At 42.7% G+C, this 21,535-nt stretch overlaps 1 long non-coding RNA gene across 3 annotated transcripts in view; it reads left to right on the top strand.

Annotated features, from left to right (window-relative positions):
- LOC130534139 (uncharacterized) overlaps positions 1-21,535 on the top strand; it is a 43,005-nt gene that overhangs the window by 6,760 nt on the left and 14,710 nt on the right. For 2 of the 3 annotated variants that reach the window (XR_008952812.1, XR_008952814.1), the window contains exon 3: positions 566-739. This is a non-coding gene — a long non-coding RNA (uncharacterized LOC130534139). Of the gene's footprint in view, positions 1-565; positions 740-17,041; positions 18,892-21,535 lie in introns of those variants that run through there. The other variant, XR_008952813.1, reaches the window with a different exon arrangement.

The raw sequence follows: 21,535 nt of genomic DNA on the forward strand, positions 1-21,535 counted from the left end.
TTCAGCGAAAACCTTTGGAGATTAGGACTCTGATCTCGACAGACACACACATGTGGACACAGAAGGGGAGGATCTTCTCTTAGACAACATATGCTGCAGAGTATTTTATCATGTTGGATCTCAGCTCAGCGTTTCCTGAACACTGCAGGAGGTCTGATGTTGCACATCTTCCTCTGGAACCAGGCTCTGCTAACGTTGCACATATGGAAATTCAGCCAGTTGAATGCCAAGAGGACAACGTTGCGGCATAAGTCACTGCGACAGGCTCACAGCAGCTTTTCCATCTTGAGTGAAACAGTATTTAGAAGAATAAAAAACTTCATAGTTGGAGGTTTATCTAAACTCTTTCTTTTTTTTGGCAAACTCTGGCTCAAATATTTATGATTAAAATAACATTCTGATCATAATTATTGTTTGGTCTCCATTACCAAACTTTAAATCTAAAAAGTGCATTGCTGATTGTCAAAACTGGGTCATTTTGTGGAGAAAATACTGTAATGGGCTGAATAAAGCTGAACTCCAGCCAGCAATCATGTCTTTTTGTTTGTCTTTCTGCTGAAATTAGGTGTCACATCTCATTTTGGAATGATGCTCCTCAAAATGCTTCATCGTCGGCCTTCTCCGTTTTCACCGCAGATGCTGGTTGACCTCTGGCAGCGACCTTACCAATCACAGATCAAAGTCATTCGCTTTCTGGCTGCTCAGGTTAATCAGCGGACCACCCCGAAGAACCAATCAGGTACCGTCTTAAGAGATTCTAAGAATTAGGCCGGTTTGACAAGCAAAGGCATTCACATTCTGTTTTCAACCAACAAGTAATTAATTTTAAAACAATCCAATACTCAAAAGTCAGTGTATCTTTCATCACCCCTTGTTTGACTTTGGTTCTGTTGGGTATTATGATAGTGAAAGTTAATGCTGTATACATTGTTTTTGTATAGAGTTAGATTGAGTTGGTCCTGGATGCATGTGTTGGGCCTGTGTACTGTGTGTGTGTGTGTGTGTGTGTGTGTGTGTGTGTGTGTGTGTGTGTGTGTGTGTGTGTGTGTGTTACTAAGAATGGGGCGCTTGTATCTCTGGCTGCTTCTGAGGGGAAGTGACACGAGATACTTAAAGACCAAAATTGCCTCACTTAGCCAAACAAACCGGTTCTCTCTCCACACACACACACACACACACACACACACACATGCACACATGCACACAGATGTGTTTAGAACTCTCTAATGGCCAATAAACTCAGGATGTTCATTCCTCAGCAAGCTCACAAAAACCAACCAGCAAAACTATTGAGGATTAATGGATTCCACTGTATTGTAGCTAATGACCACCCCTCCCCCTTCCCCCTCAAACACATATGGGAGGTGTGTGGTGTACATAGTAACCCTAACATGATTTTTTTATACACCTTCTGCTCTCTGGAAATGACACCAGCTGGGACAGAACGCAGGCCCGCACATAAAAAGGTGCTCTTTATCGAGGAGGACTTTGAAGTCTCTCTGCTTCATCTCATCTGAGGAGACACTTTGGACCAACGTTTGTACAGTAGATCACTCAGACACACACAGGACACTGTAAACGGATCGTGCACATGGGACGACCTCATGAGGCTGTTTTAATGTAAACAAGGCAAAAGATAAAAGTTCTTGATTGTTACGAGCACGTCAAATATTGGAGGATTTCACGGGAATGGTGAACGTTGTGTGTTTGTCACGTGCGCTGGGGGCGTCTGCGGCTTCTAATGGTTTCTTTCAGGACCGCCAGTCATGTGCATCAGGACAGCAGCAGTACAACCTCTACAGTTACAGTCAGGTCGAGTGTGAAAGACAGACATGTTGCATTATAGAACGCGGGAGGGGGAGGGCAAGAGTGTGTGTGTGTGTGTGTGTGTGTGTGTGTGTGTGTGTGTGTGTGTGTGTGTGTAGCTATGGAGCATTTCTGAAGAAGCAGATCTCTCCGTATTGCCTTACCATCAATAAATCTCAGAGACGACTGTAGTGCTGACATAAATAAGCCTGCCCCCCCACCCCAGATACCTTTCTCAGCCCCCACCATCACAGCCTTAAAGACACACTCAGACATCTGTTACTACTGCCTGTAACCCTGGTAACAGCTCTTGACCGGTTCACTGTCCACAAGATAATTCATATTTAGAAGTGCAGATCAAACCTGCAAAATACACACAAACACGCACAAAACATCACAACATCGCCCAGAATTTCGGGGTAATTTCCAGTCTTCTGATAGCAGGAGGGGCTCCTCCTCTGGGTCACTGATAACTAAACGCCTGTTAAATTTTATAGTTCCTAATGGGATGGAAAAGAGAGCAAAAAAGAACCAGAGTACACCCTCATTAACACATTACTCTTTTTATGTATGCATGTCTGGAATTTAGCATGAGTGTGTGTGAGCATGTGAGCAAATGTAGCAAAGGTAGGCAAACCTTTTGTTGATTCAGCAGTTCTGTTCTTACAAAGCATTTTGAAAAATCCTTTGAAAATGGAATGTCAAGGAAAACAGTTTTAATGAAAAATATGCAATTAACTGCAAATGTCTGACCTCATACGGTGGAAAAAAATGCTAAATCTGCAGAAAACTAACCTAAAACAGACAAATCGGTCAATATTACCTGTCCTGTGTTCACCAATGACAGCTGATGGGTATTTAAGGTGTTACACTGAAAGAAAAAACCTGGAAATAAAGTACGGTAAAATAAGAAGTAAAGTAAATGAATACTTCCTTCAGCGTTCACCTCTACGAGCACGGACTCATTTTTTATATCAAATCATTCTCTTGTTTACAAAAAAGGGGAAGTGTCAGAATTTAATGGACTCAGCAAAAACAGCTGCTCAGAGGCTCTTTGATGGTTTAAAACATCCAAGGTTAAGCTAATTAAGGCATTTTTATAGCTTTGAAAGGCTATTCTGCACCCCTCAGCAGGTTGTACAGTCGTTTTTCTCCTGTGATCATTTTAGGTAATTGAATAAATTCCCACGGCTCCAGGAGAAAAATTAGAGGAAGCTGGACTTTGGTCAGATTAGAGCTTTTAAGAAACCAGAAAACATACATGAGAGCTCCAGAGGTCGATGGTAATGTAATGCCCATTTACATTCACCTGCCCTGTCTGTCAAATGTCCAGTTTGTTGTGTTTGACTCTATCTCTCTGCCACCTTCTCAACCCTGAAACTGCCATGAAAATGAAGTATTTGGTGTTGCAGTGAAGAGTCTGGGGGGTGGAGAGGGGGAAGAAGGGGGCAGAGGGCCGCTTACGACGCCAGAACTAGCACTTCTGGTTGGAAAAAAGCGGTTGGAGTTTTCGTCAGACGTGCGGCACAGACAGACAGAGTGAAGGCTTTTTGAAAGTGCAGTCCAAGAGCAACAGAAAACACTCCCTCTTGACCGTGTGGTCAAAAAATGAGTGTAGAGGCAGCATTTGGCGTGTCGCCTGGAGAGAAGGGGGAGCAAATATGCCCAAGTCAGCCCACGAGGAGCCGCCTCTGCTGCCAGAAAGTGACCGCGGGTGGAGAGGAGAAGATAAAGAAGGAGGAAAACAGGTAGAAGGTAAACGGCAGATAAAGAGAGCATCAGATGGAACCGTGGATTACAGCACCGGGGAGAGGAAGTGAGAGGCATGAAGGCATATCACGAACAAGGTCACAACGACACCGTTTGGAAGAACAGGAAATGATACAGGATATATCCCCTGTTTCTCTGCAGACCAAGGCCTGTCCTGTAAGTGACAGAGCCGCAGGGGGAAGTCCACACTGCTGGAGTATAAATTTCACCCGCTTGTGTTTTGCGGAAAACGCGGAATCAAGGCTGTCTGTCTGGATCTGGGGCTGGGACCTTGACCCCTGAGTGCCCCCTCTGGAACAGACGGCCGGGTTTTATTGGCCAGTCAGATCCAATTTAGTAAACATTACGCAACTTTTCACAGCTTTTGACTTATTCTTTCCAAATGTGGTGGCAACATTTAGGTTGAGGGTTCTTTTATTACACGAGACGTATGCTGTTACACTTATAATTCAGAAAATTACCTGCATTTTACGGAATCGATTCGATTTTTGAAATGCCTGCGGTGCATTTCAGTCAGGAATGAATCCAAAGATACCTCATACCCAAAAAACACCATTACTTTGCTGTTTTATCGGATTAAAAATGACACGATGACAAGAAGGGAAACCGACAGACTGTGGGTACGCAGGCAGTCCAACACGCTTGTTAGTGTCCGTATTTACAGACCAGCAGGTGATGTGATATGCTCTGCTATGGCGGTTGAGTAAGGTGAGACTTTCCTGTAATCAAAAGAGCAACAATAACGGCTATTTTGGCACGGTCTGTGGCCTGAAGGCAGGATCCCTGTGTCGAAATGAGGAAGGGGAAACTTTAACCTGGGCTGTACGTTGCAGAGAGAACAGCATTGTGCTGCACGGTGTTGAGGCCTGGTTCTGCTGTCTCTTCTGTTGTCTTGTCTCTTGTCCTGACATTGCAGGTTGTATTGTGGGTCTCTCAGGGGACGTCCATCAGGAGGACGGAGAATATTGCATTTCTAAAATCCACAGAAACACCAAAATGGAATCAATCTGCTATTGAACCTCTGGACCTGAAAACTCACATTTATTTTAATGGGTAGTGCTGGAAAGGCTGGCCTGGGCTATTGTTCATGTCTGTAGTGGCTGCAGGGGGAAAGGCACATTTCACCTTCATAACTGACAGATGATGATTTTGGAAAGACTAAATGAAAGCAATCAATGCACAAGAGGTGCGCTTTGATTCACAACATGATCACTGTGAAGCTAGTTCAGAAGGATTTGGGTTTTAATTTAGTAGATTTAAATCATGTTATTATACTGTGGTTGTGTTGACAGTTTTTATGTTTAATATTTTAAGCTGCAACACGCAATATGCACAATTACCCATCAAAGTAACCAGAGGCAATCTGGAAGTTCTCCGCTTCTTGAGAAATGAACATTTTATATGTTCGTGTATGAGAAGGTACAACACCAAAGAGTGTGTGGTCTGGCTGCCACACAGAGAAATCAGCATATTATTAATCAAGAATACGATCCCTCATCCCATCTGGGCTTTCTGACAGGGTGGGCTGCAGCGATGCATCCACACACTCACACACATGTTTGTGAGAGCGTGTGAGTGTGTGTTGTGCGTGCCCTTGTCTTAATTTGCCTTTGTTGTCTTTCAGACTGGTTATTCAAATAACACATTTTACTGATAAAGCGCTTATTATTGAATTATATCACTGTTGTGTGTGGGTTTGCATGCATGTGTGTGTATGTGCATGTGTGTGTGTGTGTGCATAGGTACAGAGATAACATTTGGTGGACCACCTGCCGGGAAGCTCAGTTTGCAAAATACAAAGGCTCATCTGACCCAAATAATTGTGTGTGTGTGTGTGTGTGTGTGTGTGTGTGTGTGTGCGCGCGTGTGTGTGTATGTTTCAACATTTACCTGGAAATCGTAAAAAAGGGTTTCTTTAATTTTATGTAGAAACAGATGAGAAAAATCTTATTACACTGTTATAACAATGATCAGATCTCAGTCTTCTTTGAAACAATAAAACCAAGAATTGCTGCATGCACACAAGCACAAACACATCAACGGACACAGGACAAATAGAAATGTTATTAAAAGTTCGAGTCAGCCCTGCCCATGTGTTCACCTACATGCATGTGTGTGTGTGTGTGTGCGTGCCCTACAGAACTTTTAGCTGTCTGAAACAAAAGAGCATTTTTATTTCCTCCCAGCGCCTCTATTTTTCCCCGCTACAGTATTTTCTCCCTCACTGTCCTTTCTTCCGTGAAACAATAAAATCGTCTGGTCTCTAAGTTATGGGGGTCTTTTGAAGTGACGGGGGGACCAGTAAATTTAGTGGGCACCTTTGGGAGCCGGTTCAGTGGTGCATGGGCTGCACCGATATTTCATGTGTGTGTGTGTGTGTTTGTGTGTGTGTGTGTGTGTGTGTGTGCGCGTGTGTGTGTGTGCGCGTGTGTGTGTATGTTTCAACATTTACCTGGAAATCGTAAAAAAGGGTTTCTTTAATTTTATGTAGAAACAGATGAGAAAAATCTTTATTACACTGTTATAACAATGATCAGATCTCAGTCTTCATTGAAACAATAAAACCAAGAATTGCTGCATGCACACAAGCACAAACACATCAACGGACACAGGACAAATAGAAATGTTATTAAAAGTTCTAGTCAGCCCTGCCCATGTGTTCACCTACATGCATGTGTGCGTGTGTGCGTGCCCTACAGAACTTTTAGCTGTCTGAAACAAAAGAGCATTTTTATTTCCTCCCAGCGCCTCTATTTTTCCCCGCTACAGTATTTTCTCCCTCACTGTCCTTTCTTCCGTGAAACAATAAAATCGTCTGGTCTCTAAGTTATGGGGGTCTTTTGAAGTGACGGGGGGACCAGTAAATTTAGTGGGCACCTTTGGGAGCCGGTTCAGTGGTGCATGGGCTGCACCGATATTTCATGTGTGTGTGTTTGTATGTGTGTGTGTGTGTGTGTGTGTGTAAGCACTAGCGCCAGACTGACCCTCCTCTTGGTGTGTGCATTTGAGCTTTGATTTGATGTGTGTGTATTTCATCATCACACTGATTTGTAGCTACATCAGGTTTCCAAAAGCCGCATAAATCACATTGACCAGGCTGTATTTACACACACACGCATGTGTTTGTGCATTAATGCATGTAATAGTGAGTTCTGATTATTCGTAATTGATTAAAAAAAAAGTGGTTCCACCTCCCTTAAATCTAAAGTTCTAACACAAGTGGTTACCATGGTTGTCCTGGAAGTTGTTCTCCTCGATGTTTCATTAATGCGCTCTCATTAGTGTTGAGAGGCTCTACTGCTCGTAATGAGATGTAATATTAGAAACACAATGATGACCCTCTGAACTTATTCTTCAACTTCATGTCATTGTTTTACTTTATATACAATCCTCGAGTGGGACAAATGGCTGAGCGTGGCCACTCAGAAGGTTTTATTGCAATTGTTAAAATGTAAATAAAAGCTATATGGAAGAATCTAGTGGGTAACATTTAAGTGGGATTGTAAAATCTAATTAAAAATGCAAACATGACTTGCAGAAGATGCTGATGTATGATGTGCTAAAGGCATAACGTGACAATCATTTTTGAGGTCATCATGGTCAGACATGGTCCTCCTCCACACTCAGACTGGTGATCTGATCCCCCCCCCCTTAGTCTTCCAGCCTGTTAAACTGGGACCAGAGCAGCTCTGTGGTGACCCTCCAGTACAGCAGCCGAACGACATTCATGTTGAGACGGTCTTGGTATTATTGACCTAACATTAATGAAATGTGATCTTTGTTTAAACTGATTAAAAAAATATGAAACAGGTTTAATCCAGAATTGTGGCGCCATAAATGAAACATGATGAGAATCTTCAAAGCTAACCCGTCAACTGAGCTTTCTTTCTTTCTTTCTTTCTTCTTTCTTTCTTTCTTTCTTTCTTTCTTTCTTTCTTTCTTTCTTTCTTTCTTTCTTTCTTTCTTTCTTTCTTTTTCTTCTTTCTTTATTTCTTTCTTACACACCTGTGCAGGTCTAGTGTTTCAGCCGAGTCCCTGAAAAATAAATGTGGAGCTCCAATCTCTTAATCCACTCGGCTCCACGCTGCACGTCACATGACACCGCCATGGCCATCCTGATGCCCCGACAACATTGGGGGGATAAAGTGTGTGTATATGTGTGTTCCAAACAATGGTAGGAGTGCAGGTGTAGTTGAATTTCCATCTGTCTGTTTGCGTCTCTCCGTACTCAGACTAGTCTTTAAAATGGAGGCAGCCTAATCTTTGTAATTTTTCATTTACATCAAGGTCTCAGGTTCATGTATGTGTACGCATGTGCACGTGTGTGTGTGATGATACCCTATCCACAGCAATCAGTCTGACCTCCACTCTGGAGTGAACTGCCCTCAATGATTAATGGATCTGCCTCCGTGCTCGGTCACCACGGCAACACGAAACCCGATAGCCCTCAGGAATTCGCTAGCTCGCCCTCAAAGTTAGACTCCGTGTGAGCATGCATGCGCGTGTGTGTGTGTGTGCGCGCGCGCGCGTGTGTGTGTGTTGCTAGGCTGTGGCTGAGAGGCTTTGAGGCTAAATATGACTCTCTGAAAAGATGGATTTGGTTGTGGTAAAGTTGGGAGAAAATTAAATAAGAGGATCGAGATAATTCTTGTCTATAGATTTCCTATAAACCAGTGTGCTCTTTTTTCTTTGTTAGGGTTATGTCATGTGTAAATATGCTTATTCAGGCCCACATATATTTTTTTAAGAATTTTGAGTGAGGAAAGTCTCTCTGAAACCCAATGGAGGTGGAATCTTCCTGGATGGACAGACAACTTTTCCTGTCCTCAGTTCTGTGACAGAAGACTCCCCATTAGAGGTGTGACGCTAACTGATGACGTGCTTGAATTACGTCCACGAAGCTGCAACTTGCAGTCAGGAACAGGTCACCGAACCCTCCACGTAGGCAGCGTCACACGTGTGGACAGCTAAAGACTGCCGCATTAGCGCGATATTCTTTTGGTGGAACACGTAAATCCACATCATTCTCATAAAGATTAGTTGTAGTTTAAATTACACCTCATGCGTCTTTGAGACTCTGAAACCTGCTGATGAGCAAAATCCCTGTTAACAAGATGGGAGCTCTTCAGTTTAAGTGCCGCAATCAACGTGTGGATCACGCAGTTGACGGACAAATTCAAGTGTGCAATCTGATTTTCAAAGGGCCACTTAAGACTTTATTGATCTACAGACCAAAGAGGCTCATTAGACAAGGGTCAGAGTATCAAACAGAGTCTTGTAAACGCTTGGAGTCCAGTACAACCAGTAGATACATACCTCATTAGGCTGAAGGGCACCTCCAGCCTGAGCTGATTACATCTGTGACTTTTGTTCATCACAACAATTTCCCCACAGATGTTTTTCTTCTGTAAAACTTGAATGTTGCCTGACCGCTACCATCTCACCGTGGAAAAATAACCCGTTTGTCTGCAGACACAAAAGCCCTTAGGAGTATTTTGGAAATACCAAACTCTATGAAGAGTCCTCGATAGATTCCAGTTCTTTGTTGATGTGTTTTTAGTGACAGATACGGATCGGAGCGGGGCGACACGTGTTCATGGGAGAGTTTGTGTTTGTGTGTCACTGTCTCGGTCTATACGTGTTCGTGCTGAGTGACAGACGCAGCGGGGGTATCCGTGACACCGTGTTAGACATGTAAACCCAGCCTGAACTGCTCTGGATCCCCCTCCCCCACCCCCACCACCCTTTCTTGTTTCACCTCCTCCTCCTCCCCCCTGATAAAAGTTTTTCTGCATCCTCATCCTGGCTGCCCCAACAGTGAAATGCTGTGTAAGTTAGCATGTTGGGATGACCTTACTGTTGTGCATATGCAGCCTTTGAAATTGTAGTCATTTGATTTCATTTTTAATAAAACATAAGTAGCAAATTCATTTCCAGCATCACTATGAAACCAGTATGGCACGGATATTCAGCTCGGTAGCTTCCTCTAAATCGCTTTGAATATGTTTAAAAATGTGCACTAGGGAAACAGGAAACTTTCAAAACAAAGATAATTTCAGTTACATTTGTATACAGCCTTCCATGGTACGTTAAAAGAGCTGCAATTTCTAAATGCTTTGCACCCTGCAAATGAATAAAGGCAAATGTATATTTCAGCTTTAATGATTATTCTAACTAACATATTTGTAACAGAATAATCCTGTGCCAGGATTAAGCAAGTTGAATCCACATTCATTAAGCATGAAGACTGTGATACAGATCCCAATGTGGATCAAGCTGTTTTACTGCCATACAAGAATTTACAGCAATTTAATTAAATGTATTTTTTTTTAAATTCAGGATTTTTACAGGTTGATATTTGGATGCTTGAAAGTGGACTGTTTACACAAATGTTTGTTGTCAAACCTCTGAGGCTGCTGCACAATATGCATTATTTAAATTAAGAACAAAAAGCTTATATAGAACATATAGAACAAAAACTGAACAAGTATTTTAACACACAATATTCTGTGAAAGTCTTCAGTAAATGTTGGCCTGAGGGCCAAAATTCTTCCTGACAGCCATTTTTTACTATGATTTTACTGTAGACCCACATCATTTTATTCTCTCATAAATGTCTGAAAACATGAGAGGAGGTGAGAAACACAAGAACAAAAAGAAAAGGTGAATCTCAACTCTGGTTATCTCTTACAGCCCACTTCGGTCTCAGCCAATCAATTATTGGACATGTCATTTGTCAGTGAATATCAGAGCGCTCTTTAGTTCAGCAGTATTATGTTTAACGGGTCTGTCAGCCTCGCTTTAATACGCTGCGTCCTGACGAGCAGCTGAAATTAGTCATGATTAGACCACTGGCGTCTCCGTCTGATTCAGCTGTGGCCACACTTTGTCAGTGATCTTTGCAGCTCACACACACACGCACACATACATACACTCGCACACACACACACACGGCAAACTGAAGAAATAATAACTCAAAAGTTAGTCTTAATTCTGACAGTCAGTCCCAGGCTGAATTAGCTTCGTCCTCCTTTGTTCAATCAGAATTTGTGATTAGAAAATCTCTCATATTAAACAAATAGCCATACATCCTCCATGCGCCAACACTCTAATTCGCAAGAGTGATGAATTAATCAGTTTAACACGAGTGTTTAGGAAAAATTTCTAAAGGTTTCCTAAAATGATGGTGTCATAACAAAAAGGGCAAAGGTACGACACCGTGTTGGAGCCTCCGCGATGTTTGACTGTGTTTACATGTGAACCTTTTAAAGGTCAGAAAATCGTGTGTGTGTGTGTGTGTGTGTGTGATGAGAGGCCTGACAGAATGAAAGGCAACTTGCCGAGGAAAGTTGGGTCCAGGCAGGACCCCCAGTCCTAATCAGGTTACATGATTAATGAGGGGGGAAATGGGCTCATGTTGTATTAAGAAAATGTGTGTTTGAAGCCGAAGCGGTGGGTATCAGCAGCCTAATGCATCAGCCATCGACTGGACACCTGAGCTCCACGGTCTGCTGTGCTGTTAGCTCAGTCCCAGCAGAGAAAGGCTACATCGATTCTCCAAAAATTCCTCCTCATACACTCACTTCTTTCTTTCCCCTTTTCTGCTTCTTTTTGTGGGGACGCTTTACGCCCCTCTGCACATTTCTGACATTTCTCGCACACCTCCTTTGTTTCATTTAATTACCCCACTTTCCTGCTTTCTTTTCAGATCCTTCATCTGTCTTTCTCCTGTTTCTTTACCTCTCTCCACACGTCTGCACACATTGCACAATAGCAGCAGTGTTTTGCCGCAGTGATTTTTGCCTCCGTGTGATTTAAGTTTATTTCTGGCATTAGAGCAAGGGCCAACACACAACCCTAGCAATGCAAATATAGAACCGTCATTTAATCTCTGTGACTCGTGGCACCGTCGACTTGTCTCGTATATTAAGTGGTACTCTGGCATAAAAGTTATGGCTATTGCATGAATCATTTGCTTGTCTGGTCTCCATAACAAGACAAAGGTTTGTTTCATTATTTATATCCTCAGGTTTCAAAGAGACATCATTTTATGAAACCAGCTGACAATTTTTGTGTCAAAACACACTTAATTTTGCAAGCGGCGCTACCAGTTAACCACAGTAATAACACAGGGACGGCACATTTTGACTCAGCGCACGGCTGCGCTGAGTAAAAGTGAGATTTGTGTTGTAGCCAGCAGCCAATTAGTTGGGCCGTGTGGTTCTTTGAGGTTGACTGTATCTCGATAATCTCAGGGGAGGAGAGTTTTTATGTGCACGGTAGCTGCAGCGCCGGCTATGAGCTGATGAGTGATTATAGTGCAGGTCTGAAAGCAAACATGGCTAAAGCAGAGCTACGCATATTCCCCTGAAGTAATATTCTGTTTTCTATCTTATCAGCAGCGGTGACTGTGGTACACTAAATAGCTGCGGGGAAATGAAGATTTATGAAGCCATTTCTGGGTTTATCATGGCAGAGCGAAGGTCAGAGGGTCCACACAGCCATGAAGTCTCTTTTTGGCAGCGTCCTGCGTGTTTCAGCATCTTTAAAAGCAAAGGCATTTATAAACAGCGAAAAAATGCTCATTAAAATTCAAGACGCATAAATATGACACAAGGAATTTTCCCTCCTAGTGGTGTCATTTGCTTTTGGTTTACTCCCACATGAACAAGCCAGAATCATGAATAATCAGAGCGTGGTCTGTGTTTGCTCCCCTCAACTGAACCATCATCTCCAATGAGACAGTTTACTCTAAAGAAGTTTGGCGACTCCTCTAACAAAGGAAAAGTATAAGGCGTTCATTAAATGAAAATAACCCCCGGCTCAGCGAATCAAAGCAACAAAGCCGGCTGGATAAATAAATAAATGAATGAAATGAAGATCATGAAATCAAGACGGAGGAATGGTGAAGAGACCACAAGAAACTCCTGATATACTGTATGGAAATAAAGCTGCAATATATAGACAAACAATTAGAGCATCCAGTCATCAGTAAAGATGATTCACCTTCAAATGCACACACACACCCACACACACATGCAAGCAAACATACAAACACACACACACACACTCCAGCTATGGCTTCTGCAAGGAAAATATCTTGTTTTCAAAGTATTACCAGTCATATTTTCATATTTCTTTCCCCTTGCTGTTATAATTTTCTCCCATGTCAAACAAATCAAAATGCCAAGACCAAACGAGGGCTGAGGGAGCGGCTCAGATTTTCCACTGTCAGGTTCACAGACGCGCCTGCTCTCACAAACAGGCTCTGTGTTGGGAGACGTGACTTGTGTGTGTCAGTGGATCCCTGCACTGTGGCTGCGCCGGCATGGGCGTGTTTGTTTGTGTGTGTGTGAGATGGCTCTGTGTTCATTTTAAGGTGAGTGAACAGCGCGGTTCATTCTGCTTCGGCTGCACTCGGGCCTAAAGACGCCGCGCGGCTTCGCTATTTTTAATAAAATCACAGAGTTTCATGTAATCTAGGGGCATAATGAGTGAAATGAAGATGTGAAGGGCTGACAGCAGCAGCCTTGTTGGCCTGACTGACTGATGCTCAGAATAATGCTGCATATAATGTGGTACAAATGCAGTTTTTGCTTTCATGACAGGAGGTTTTGTCTGGGCCGCAGATGTTTAACCGCTCCAGTATCACGCTGCAGTTCTTACCCCCGGCAGACATTTTTCATCCGTTCCCTTACAGCAGAGGAGATGTTTCCCTTCTCCAATGTGCACATGATCTATATGACGCACATGCAGGGTGAAAAATGTTTTTAAAAAAATCAGTTTCAATGCTTAGCGGTGAATTTTGAACACCTTCAGTCCGGACTGAGGCTTTGCAGCACTGGCCGTTTGTCACATGTCACAGAAAAAAAAGGAAAACTTGGAATGATGAACCAAGAGGCCATTTTATCACCCAAACAGGAAGGCCGGGCGATCCGCAGCCTCCCGGTTACATTTCCCCTCGGAACGCCATCCGTCATCAAAGGGTCAGGGGTCGGAAGATTCATCAAAACAGTTTATGCAGCGTGAGGTACACAAAGGAGTCTCTTAGGATTAGAGATGGCCGCTGTGTTTACAGCCATCTACATTAAGAGCGATCCCATCAACACCCGCGCCGCACTGGTGTGAACTCATCAACCATTCCGCACGACGTACGCAGGCTCCAGAGGGACTCGGCCACGTTTATTTTCATTAGGCTGGTCGCTAAAGCTAAAGGTTTGGGTATTTAATGCAAAAACAAATCAACCGGATTTTGTTTTAAGCTTAATAACCTGCGTTTGGGTTTTTGTGCTAAATGCATTAATTAAATACATGACATTCAGTCTTTATTTGTATGATTTCTCCTGCTTCCGTCTCAACAATAGCATTACAGAAATAAATACAGTATGACACATGTTGTTTGAATGAAAGAAAACCCCGCTGATGCCACCATCAGAGATAATGCAGTCGTTTCTTTAACAGCATGGAGGCACCCGGTTCTGGTCCAGGCCGCAGTTGATGCCCATTGCATCGGACATGCGTTGATTGCCTGTCAGCCAGTGCGGAAACATACGAAACATACCCTGCGATTCTGAACCCTATTTTGAAGCGTCTTGGTTTTCATATTGTCGACATTATGGTGACGTTTTGGGCTTGTTTGCAGCAGGTTCCGGTGTGGCCGATACCAAAACTCTGACCGCAGCGACTCTGCGAGCAGCTGGGTTCTGGCTCGTATTCTGCAGAGAAAAATCTCACATTGCTGCAAAGAGTCCATATAAAGTGTGCATATCTCCCTGCACCTCTCTGCTCTGGCCTGTGCATTAGCTGATGTTTGGACACCTATAGGAGCCTGAACAAGGAAGCCTGTCAACGAGGGGCTTCGTTAAACCGAGAGATTATCCAAACAGTGAGACACCGACTAATAAAAACAAGCTCTCCTTTCACCGCATTAGTGCTGCATTAGTGCAGAAAGTAAATGAGGCTCCGGCGGTCTGAGTGATGCAAAGTCCAGAACTGTTAAAGGGATCTTCTGTAAATAATTTGTGATTAACTTCAGGCTCTATTTATGACACACAGGGACGTTTCGTGAAAATGAGACGTTGTGTGTGGCTCTGAGCCGGGAATATGCGGAAGTGGGTAGTTAAAATTAAAATCATTTACATTTGGAGTGAAAGTTGAATTCAAGCTACATTGTGAACTAAAAGGAATAAAACTGTTTTAATATTTTTTGTGAATGACACGGATTAGAGCTCTAAAAAAAAAAAAACTCAACCAAAGCAAATCAATTACAGTTTTAACATTCTCTTAAAAATCATATGGGTGAAAATTGCTGCAGAATTATTCCCTCTATAATTTATACACTTATCCAACATTTTATCAAACCCTTTAAACAATGAACATGTTGTATTAAATTACCCTTTTCCACCTATTTACTTATTGAAATGACAGCTAAGTTTAAGGATCTTGGGACCGCGTCTGGATCAGGAACTAGAGTGAGTACAGTGTACAGTTTCTGCCTCTGCACAACGCCCTCATTAATGATGTGAGCTGCTCATGGGTATAAACTTCAATTGCTCATGACTTTTATTAACTCCTACAAATTCAACAGCTGCCTTATTTTATTATTATTTAAGGCACGGAAAATGAAATCATCTCATTTCCTTTCGACAACCTTGTCGTTTTGTGAAGTTCCTCGAGTTGAATTAACGGAAAGGTTCGAAGGCATTGAATCATTTATTTACACAGTAAAAAGCCTTGGTTTTCACCAGTGACCAGCACAGTGTGAGCACGTTAATGCACCCTGATCCATTTAGATATTCACTTTACATATGAGCGGAGGTTAAGGGTTTAATTGAAGGCAAATTAGGCTTATTAAGGCTAAAATAGTTACTAAAACCCTGCAGTCTCTGTCTTCAGGATTAGAGATAATTTATTGAGCTCACATCTATACCATTATGTAAATGTTAGTTTTATTTTTATCAGGTGCAAATATAACTTTGCATAAATTATTTGAGCATTTTATGCCAATAAAGTGATTGTGCCTGATGCCATTAGAGCCTAATAGCTGGTCTCTGCGCTGGGATGGACACTGCTGGCAATAACCCCCGCAGAGCAGGAATTTCCCTTTTATTAAAATCTGTTTTGGTGACTGGGAGTAAATTCATTAGCTGATTCTATTAAGTCAGCAGAGTGGGAATAAAGTCACCGCAGAAAAGCTTGAGGCGTTTTTTAAACCGTGGCTTAACAAATGAGAATCTTTAGATCAGCTACTCAAGCCTGCAGGAGTGAAGAGTGCTCCTTTTGGGCAGATTAGGATTAAAAATAAGAGTCACATTTTGCAATAAATACCTTCCTTTGACCAATAAAAAAGGCAACATAAAGGTGAAATTGTCTGTATTGTGTTGTCTGCACTTACATGTATCATATGTTGAGGCGTTTGTATCTCCGGTGATCCTGACTGATCATTTATCACAACTGCTGCTACAGTCACTTATATTTGGAAAGCAGCTCATCTTATCCGTCAACCCCATCTCGCACGGATTTAAAAATCTCTCTGAGCTGCTACATCCCATCATCTCCCACCACTTCATCCAGCACTCTCGCTCCAGCGGCCCGTGTCTCTTTACAGCTCCCAATAATCCCCCTGCGAAGGCTCCCGGCTCCGTCGGAGCAGGAGCACAATGGCTCCTCAGCGAACAGTGCAGGCAGGCGGCGGAGATGAATGCCTCCACATCTGTGGGAGATTTCCTCAGCAGATAACGCCAACACTTACTGGTTATAGGTGTTTTCTCTCTCTTCCCACTGCCGTCAGGGAAGTAGGAAAGGTTGTTTTTGTCCACAGTCACAGCTTTCACAAACAATATTATCTAAAAAATGACGTTGTTCTTTACCTGAATGCAAGAACGTAGGTCTTAGTTTGACTATTCGTGTCCATTTCTTTTACTCTCCTTGGTGGGTGACAGCAGTGGAAGCATACAGAGAATTAGAGGCCAGACTGAGGCACCCACAGGTCACGGCACTGACCTGATATTAAAGATGAGAAGGAAATTTACCAAATATTGTGTGTTTTACTGAAAATGTCCCACCCCTCCAAAAACACCCCACAGCTCATAAAACCATCAACAACTTGTTCGTCTTGATATTACTTTTTAAAGCACTCTAAATGTGTCAGCTCAGGCTGAGGATGATTCTGTCCTCCTGCTTCCTGTGACACAGGCGTTGACGCTTGTGTTGCTTCTCTGCTGTGAACTCGGTGGGTGGGAGGTTTTTTCTGTTGGCTGAGACCTGTTGAGCCTGATTTAAAACTTGCTGTTCTGCACAGCGGTCGCCTCCGCTGTGCTCTTCAGCTCACTTGACCCTGATCTGTGCAGCCGCATTTCTCTTTTCTCGGCTTTTACGTTTACATGCTGTTGGGAGACATTAAAGGGGGGGAAAGATTCAAAAGCCCAAACGCTGATTTCTACTTTGTTTGTGCTTCTTCTTTTAGCCGTGCCTTCGTGGGGACAGGGCTCTGCGCGGTGACGGCGCTCCACGTCAGAGGCCAATCAGGAACAGATGGATAGGGTGATGACCCCCTCCCCCTTGGAGCAGCAGTGCAACTGTCACTCAAAATCCCAGCATGTGGGTCTGTGCACGAGTGTAGATTTGTGTGTCAGGAGATGATGGGCTGGGCTGGGCTGGGGGGCCATGTTATGGCTCTGTGGGTCCCCCTGATATGAGTGACTGACGCTCCTCCAACATCTGTTCTGTGGAAAATTCTCTCTTTCTCACCAATGATCTCCCTGACTGTTCCCTTCCATTGTGCCCCCCAGTAAACGAGAGTCAGACGATCTTTTTATTTTACAGTAAAGCCGAGAGGAATGGAGAAATTATATTAGGGCAGAATAAGATACTCCATTTATGATGTGGCTCTTTTCGGGACTCTGCGCCGCTGCTGACAGAGGAGGCTGCAGACTGATGCTTTTACCCTTCCCTTCTCCTTCCTCCCTCCCTCCTGGACCACCTCCACCCCATTCTTGATGATCGGGTTACTCTCTGTCTATCAGGGGAGAGGGGGAAGAGGAGGTGGGGTTGTTGTGATCAATGGCAGGAAACCAGACGATGGGATGGGAAGAGGTGAAATAGATAGGTAATATAACCTATACGTACCAGGATGGAGCAATCATTTCCCTCTCTTCTCTCAAACACACAGTGATACACAGTCCAGACAGCACACACACACACACACGCACATAAATCTGACCACAGACATGCTGAAATGCCGACACACACACACATAAACACACACACGCACACCGCTGTTTGCAGAGAGCACGTGCAGCAGCCCTTCAGGCTGCAAGTGAGCCCATTTATCTGCTGCTGCTTATGGGAGAACGACTATTAACATCCAGAATTAGAATAAATTCTCCTCCCAGCTTTATGTTAATCTCTAACATATTGCTTTCAGTCTCCAGGGGGCCACAAATTCCCATGAATGAATATACTAAGAGATGCACGCAAAAGTGAACACACACATCTCAGCCAAGATAAGTGTAATTAGGTCAGACAGAGAGCATAGCCGTCTCATTTCAGTTTATTAATTTGTGGTATTTTTATTAGCATTTCTCACTAGTATTTTACAGTAGACAACACCACAGCTATTTCCTGAAGCCATATATTAGCACAAGTACTTGCCGGTTGTTTAAACTCTATTCTTCTGGATTAAATTATGCAGTATTAGGTTCCAGCAGAGATATGAAACTAACACCGATAACACAATGAGGAGAAGCAGAGACTTCATTATATAAAAAGATTATGCTAAATATGATCCCAGAGATTTATTTGAAAACGCTCTCCCTCGGACGATGTGTGTCCTGGCAGCTGGCATTAGGCGCGTCCATGTGTTTGAGGACGGATACAGTGTGTGTTTCTAATCTTGGGGCTGCGGAGTGGACTAGCACTTTCTTGCCACTCCAGCTAATTCTTAACTCCTGTCAAAACACGCAGCTTTAAATTGAATTAGGGTTCCATGCTGTAGTCCCCGCTGAGCCCCCCAACCAGCGCCTTTAACACCCTACACTGCTCCACCACACACACCTACACACAGCTACACACTGCAAACTGAGAAAAGTGTAAATATGGGGCCAGAACCACCTTCAAAAACTGTTTGCCGTTAATTTACTTCAGCTGAAAAACAATATTTTACAAGTCTTCATCGGGCTGCATCTGAAACGTTAGTGTCCTATATTTAAAATTTTAATCTCGGTTTATTAATGTGTTGGGGTTTCATTTTTGTTGTTGTCTTTTCTCTCCCCAAATAAAATGACAAAAAATGGAATATATTCATGTGAAACTGAAGAGTGTGTTTTTTTTATTTCGACTGTAAAAACAACTTTGCTGGACACAAACTGGCTTCTCTGTTACAGCAGCTTTTCAATAACCTTAAATAAAAAGGAAAAGAGGATGAATGCTGAAATGTGGCTCCTATCCTGGATTTTAAGATACACAGATATTAAGCACTAATCCAGCCCATGCTGAGCTGCCAGGCTGTGCTTTATATGCTGCAGTTTTCACTCTTGCATGCACGTCCATGTCCTGTCTTTCATCCAAAGATTCCTCTACGATTTGTTCTGTGCATTGTTGGCAGTTCAAATTTCACTATTAGAAATCATGTTAAAACAATATTGTCTAAGTGTGAGGGTCATTAATCATCAGCTTGACAAGAGCTCTGGACATTGTTGACGAATAATGAGTGTGTTACTAACCTTTAATACATTTGGGCTGCTGTTAGTCAGGTGGATAATTGGTCCACCAGGGATGAAGGTACAAAATATATTAAATATATTACTCAGTTCAGCAGACAGTCATTAAGGGTTAAAAGGCTTCTTTTTTTTAAACAAAATTAAGCAAATATTTGACTCAATGTAAAATATTAAAGGAATGTTTGGAGAGGTGTGAAAAAATGCAAGTTTAATCTAAAAATATAATTGTTTTTATTAAAAATCAGGCAAAAAACATTATTTACAGAGGTTATCGGCTACCTAAATATATGAATGAGCTGCTGTTTTAGTCTGGCTCCTGCAAATGAGAGTTAAGTGGAGTGTGGGACGTAACCTTTGCTTTGACCGAGTAAAAGGTTACCCCTGTGCATGTGGGTGGATGGTGAGCATTGAGCAGAGGCCACGGCATCGCAACCCAACACCAGCTCTTTGTCTGAGCCGCAGCTCAACACACACCGAGGCCCAGACTTTCAGTGTGCGTTGGATTTCTGATGACAACTAACTATCTTATCCTGAGTGCTAGATTTATTTAAATCCAATAATGAAAAGCAAGAGGAGGCTTTGTCACCATTTTGTTACTCCATCTTAATTCAGTTTCTGTAAAGAAAAATAAAATAAAAAAGTAATCAGTAATATAACACAAAATAATTGTGACAAAATGCATATTTTATGATGTCGGAAAAAGAAAGAATTAAGAGTTTGTGAATTGAACAGCTGATTTCAAAGATATGTGGGTGCCAATACAAGAAGAGAGCGACTTTCTAATGTAGTTACAAATGAACATCCTGATCACCTTTGGAGGATTAGGACCATCTAAATGTGCTGAAAATACCATCTGGGGGTTACACATGACACATGACAAAGACTCAACGTCAAGGACGTGCACAAATCTGTCTAATACAGACATGATGTCCAGTTTCCTCTGGTGTTTATCTGCATTCTGATGCAACGTCAGAGCTGTGCGGATTGATCTGGCAGCTTGTCAGGAGTCCTAAAAGATTAGGTTCCTGGGAATGAACAGAAAATCAAACAAAAACAACACTGGTGTAAAGTCACTCTCGGGGTGGACACAGCTCTACGTGGCGCGTGTGTGTGATGATGATGATGATGATGGTGATGGCCATGATGACGTTGATGATGATTGGTTAATTGCAGGCAGCTTGCAGATGCAGACTCAAAGTGTGTGTGTGTGTGTGTGTGTGTGTGTGTGGTGTGTGTGTGTTGTGTGTGTGTGGTGTGTGTGTGTTGTTCGCAGATTGTAAAGCAAAAGGAGTGGCCTGCGGTGGCTGTGAGAGGCATGTAATATGTTTAAATAGGGCAAAGTAGTGTTTGGAGAATTGGTAATTACTTACATCCCTCTCTGGTCATATGAACACTGTCCAGATCTCACCCTTTGCTCGACACACGTGCGCATATGTACATGCACATACACACACACGCACGAGAAAGCCAGTCAGACGTAGAGCATGCAAATCCACAATCAGTACCAGAGAGCCTCTATGCCCATTAATAGTTGCCAGCAAGCGTCCAGAAACAGCGAGTGTGTGTAGTTTCAAGGCAAAAGCCACATATAGACTGTGTGTTTATAACTGGGAGGACATTCTTTTCCATTTTTAAGTGACTCTGTGGTCCTCACAGCAGGGCCAAAGCTCACCAAAGATTATTCCCAACGCTCTACAATGGTTGGCTGCTGCAAAACCTGGAAACAATTTCATGGGGGGGGGGGATCATCATTTATACGGTTTTAACTTGTAAATATCTATTTTTTGTTCAGTTGTTTGTGTAAGCACTTGTTTGACTGACCAATCTAGACCCCCTCCAGCAAAAAACAAAACAAAAAAACAACAATTTGGCTGCTATGTGGAGAAAACATTCATGGGAAACCAAATTTAGTTGAACAGTTGAGCACTAGAGCCTTGCAATAATTCAATGTTCTGTGCTGTCGTACTAGAAAACCTGCCCTGGTTTTGGATGTTCTTATATATAATTAGTCACTGAAAATAGATTTGATAAGCAGTGACATTAACAGTTGTCATCTAATATTGTTTCTTTTTAAGTCACTTGTCTCCAGTAAGAATCTAGATTATGAAAAAAAAAAAACCTGTCCTCAAACATTTACAAGAATGAGGAACCAACCTGCCGTTCCTATCTGGGAGCAACCGTGTCAGTCTGTCTGGACAGTTTGGTTGTGAAATATTAATGCATTTTACTTAAGTTCTACA

This window comes from Takifugu flavidus, chromosome 11 (genome assembly GCF_003711565.1).
Source record: "Takifugu flavidus isolate HTHZ2018 chromosome 11, ASM371156v2, whole genome shotgun sequence".
Classification (NCBI taxonomy): Eukaryota; Metazoa; Chordata; class Actinopteri; order Tetraodontiformes; family Tetraodontidae; genus Takifugu; species Takifugu flavidus.